The sequence below is a fragment of the Petaurus breviceps genome, unplaced genomic scaffold, assembly GCF_028583685.1.
Source record: "Petaurus breviceps papuanus isolate PSGF00001 unplaced genomic scaffold, PetGlider_PUasm1.0 188, whole genome shotgun sequence".
NCBI classification, from domain to species: Eukaryota; Metazoa; Chordata; class Mammalia; order Diprotodontia; family Petauridae; genus Petaurus; species Petaurus breviceps.
Genome location: NW_027185804.1, coordinates 32,055,478 through 32,059,860, shown reverse-complemented (window position 1 = coordinate 32,059,860; position 4,383 = coordinate 32,055,478). Strand labels below are relative to the sequence as shown.

The following is a 4,383-nucleotide window of genomic DNA, read 5'->3' as shown; positions in this document are numbered from 1 at the left end:
ATACAGTCCAGAATATCAAGGGAATTAATGAAAAGAAATGCTAGGGATGGTAGACTACCTATCCCAGATTTTAATCTGTATTTAAAGGGCAGTCATCAAAACTACTTGGTACTGGCTGAGGAATAGAGTAGTGGATCAAAGGAACATATTGGGTGCACAAGACTCAGCAGTCAATGACTATAGTAATATACTGTTTGACAAACCCAAAGACCCCAGTTTTGGAGATAAGAACTCATTATTTGACAAAAACTGCTGGAAAAACTGCGATATAGTATGGCAGAAACTGGGCGTAGACCATTATCTAAAACCATATACCAAAATCAAGTCTAAATGGGTGCATGATCTAGGTATAAAGGCTGATACTGTAAGCAATCTGGAAAAGCAAGGAATATTTTACCTGTCAGATTTATGGAGAGGGGGAAGACTTTATGACCATATAAGAATTAGAGAGCATTATAAAATGCAAAATGGATAATTTTGATTACATTAAATTGAAAAGATTCTGTACAAATAAAGCCAATGTAACCAAGATTAAGAGGGTAGTAGAAAACTGGGACAGAATTTTTATAACCAATGTCTCTGATAAAGGCCTCATTTCTAAAATATAAAGGGAATGGAGTCAAATCTATAAGAACACAAATCATTCCCCAGTTGATAAATGGTCAAAGGATATGAAAGGCGGTTTTCAGAGGAAGAAATGAAAGATATCTATAAGCATATGAAAAATTGCTCTAAATCAATATTAATTAGAGAAATGCAAATCAAAACAATTCTTTTTTTTTTGAAGTTTTACATAAGTTTATTCATGGTCAGATGAAAAATTATCTTCACAAATAAACATAATCCATAGTGCCATTTATTCCTTCTTTTTTGCCAGCACCGACATTTGCCTTTGCAGTACCCCTGACTTTCTTCATCCTGTTCTTGCGTTCCTTTCGCTGCTTTCTTGATGTCTTTTTCTTCTCATACAGGCCATGCCTTGCAAGTCTGTGCTTTGATTCATTTTTCTTTGCATATTCAAGGGAATCATAAATCATGCCAAAGCCTGTTGTTTTGCCACCACCAAAATGGGTTCTGAATCCAAAGACAAAAATGACATCTGGGGTTGTCTTGTACATCTTGGCTAGTTTTTCTCGAATTTCAGTCTTAGGCACTGTGGCCTTTCCAGGATGAAGGACATCTATAACCATCTGTTTACGCTGAAGAAGTCTGTTTGTCATGAACTTCCTGGTTCTGATGGTTACAGTGTCATTCATGGTGGTGGCCGGCTCCTTGAGCAGTAGGAGAGGGAAAGGCAAATCAAAACAATTCTGAGGTACCACATCTCACTGGTCAGATTGGCTAAGATGACAAAACAGAAAAATGACAAATGCTGGAGAGGATGTAGAAAAATTGGAACACTAATACATTGCTTGTGGAGTTGTGAACTGATTCAGCCATTCTGGAGAGCAACGTGGAACTATGCCCAAAGGATTATAAATAATTTCATACCCTTTGACGCAGCAATACCATTTCTTGTGTTGTATCTCAAAGACATCATAGAATTGGGAGGAAGATCCATATATACAAAAATATTTATAGTAGCTCTTTTTGAGGTGGCAAAGAATTGGAAGTTAAGGGGATGCCCATCAATTGGGAAATGGATAAACAAATTGTGGTATATGAATGTAATGGAATACTATTGTAGTATAAGAAATGAGGAACAAATAGACTTCATATTTACCTGGAGAGTCTCATATGAATGGATACTGAGTCAGAAGAGCAGAACCAGAAGAAATTTGCATACAATTCCAGACACAACATATGTGTGACAACCAGCTTTGATAGACTGGACTCTTCTCTGCAATGTAGAGTTATAAGACAACTCCAAAAGACTCATTATGAAGAGAGATGTCTACATTCAGAGAAAAAACCTAGAAAGAACAGAGTTTGAATGCAGATTGAAGCAAGCTACCTGCTCTCTTTCTTTTTCTTGTTTGGTTTTGTTTCCTCTTTCCCATTGTTCATTCTAGCCATTTCAATCCTTCTTTATAAACTGACTAATGTCTAATGTGAAAGTATTTGCAGATCCTATACTTGATTGCATGCTGCCATGGGCGGGTAGGGGTAGGGGGTAGAAAGGTGGAGAAAATTTGAAACTCAAGGGCTTGTGGAATGGAATTCTGTAAACTTAAAGTAAACAAACAAATTAACAAAGACAAAAAAAAGTCTTAAGAATTTGGTTGGGAAATTAGGTGAGATAAAATTTGGGAGGGTCATAAATTCCATGCAAAGGAGTTCATTCAATAGGGTTTATAGATGGAAGGCACCTTCAAGACCACCAAGTCCACCCCTCACATTTTGAAGATGAGACTGAGGGAGTGAGAATGAGAAAGTGACTTGTGTTGAATCTTGCATCTAAAAATGCCTAAGTACAGTATGAACTCTGTTGTCTCCTAAAGGCAATAGAGGGCCCTTGGAAGTTTTAAAAGGGGAGTGTGTGTGTGTGTGTGTGTGTGTGTGTGTGTGGTAGGAGGTGATATTTCTTTGGGCAACCTTATTTGTTTTATTTTCATTCAGGTAAGCAAACTCTGTCTTCATACAGACTGCAAGACTATATCAGCAGCTTCTTCCAGCTAAATTAGCCCTGCCATTTAATTTTTGAAATCTGAATTAATGAGATTTTGCTCAATTGCCACAGTTAATTGGGAGGGGAACCATATGTCTTTGTAGGAGCTCCCCTCCCCCTGTTAAACCAGATTCCAAAAATACTAGCTTCAGTCTCTCATCATTTGGAATTGATATAATTAAGTACTCTTCAAAGAAAAATAGACTCTGATGTCTCTAATACTATTAAATATTTACAGGCCACATCGTTGCAGTAAATTTCCCAGCAGAAAATAATTTTACCAAAGTAGATCAAATGAGAACATCGCAACCCCTTGTAGTGAGTGTATCCAGCTCTCTAAATTATTCAGTGTGATATATATATATATATATATATATATATATATGGAATATAAATGATAAATGTGGTAACTGCATAGTATGGAGGCTTCACATAGTGGGGAGGAGGCTGGGAAAGTACGTCTAGAATATGCATCGCAATCCTCCAATTCTCAGGCCAGGCATAGAGCATACACTATTTATCTCTGCAGTGGGGGATTCCCTGAAAGCAAATTGTTTCTCCAGACTGTGATCAGAATAGGAAACTATAATTAAATCAGAGATGTGATTGTGGCCTCATGTGGAACACGTCTCAAATTGAGCTAATGAAAAAAAGGGCACATGACCAGAGAGTACGATCTTTGGCTTGAAGATGTTTGCTCGACTGTGCCAGGAAACAAGATAGAAAAGAATTCATTTTGATGCCTTGAAGAGACTTTAGAGGCCATATACTATAGTTCCTTAATTTTACCTTTGAGGGAACTGAGGCTCAGGCAGATAGAAACTTGCTTAAGTCAAACAGGTGGTCTACATCCTTCTGGATTTGAATCCAGATCCCTTGACTTGAGAGTAAGTGCTCTTTCCAGTGATTTGTACTGTGAGTTTATTGATGTGTCTGTTCCTTCCAGTGAAGCAGAAGTGGTGATTCTTTTCACTGCCAAAGCTAATCTTTCTATGTTGTTCCATTGACACCATCCCTTCTTGTCTTCTTCAATAAATTGCCTCCATGATTATTTTATTTTTTCCTTATTTTCACTCTCTATTTACTGAGTACTTCACTATATTGTACAAACATGCCCATATTTACTTTATCCTTTAATACAAACACACACATACACACACACCACTCACATGATGCATCTTACTCCTACAGCTAATTATTATCCTGTATTTCCCTTTCCCTTTTTCCCAAGACCCATTTAAAAAGTTGTCTACACAGAGTGCCTCTGCTTCCTTTCTTCTTTCTTCTAAATCATCTGTTATCAGACTCCGCACCTCATCTCTGTACTAAAATTGTCCTTTCCAAAGCCACCAGGGATTTCTTAATCCCCAGACTTCTTCCACAAATCAGCTGTAATATCACCATTCACTTTCTGAAGGAGGGTTTTCCAAGCTGTGAGAACATTCTTGGCTGACATTCCCTTTACCTTTAAAGATTGTCTTCTCTTTTGTGTTTATCTGTATTTATATATATATATACATATATATATACACAATGTATGTGGTTATTTATTTATGTGTTATGTATATTCTCAATTAGAATAGGAAATCCTTGAAGGATACACACACATACACATATATGTATATGCATATCTATATAGAATCATATAATAATATATATTACATTATATCACAATAAAGGCACAGAATTATTATATAGTGTATATAATATGGTATATAATATATGAAAAAAGATAAATATATGTATATGCATTAGATATATATGTTTATGTATTA

General features: G+C 36.2%; 1 pseudogene; it reads right to left on the bottom strand.

Annotated features, from left to right (window-relative positions):
- Positions 1–770: 770 nt before the first annotated feature.
- Positions 771–1,317, bottom strand: LOC138163435 (small ribosomal subunit protein eS24 pseudogene; annotated as a pseudogene).
- Between the last annotated feature and the right edge of the window lie 3,066 nt (positions 1,318–4,383).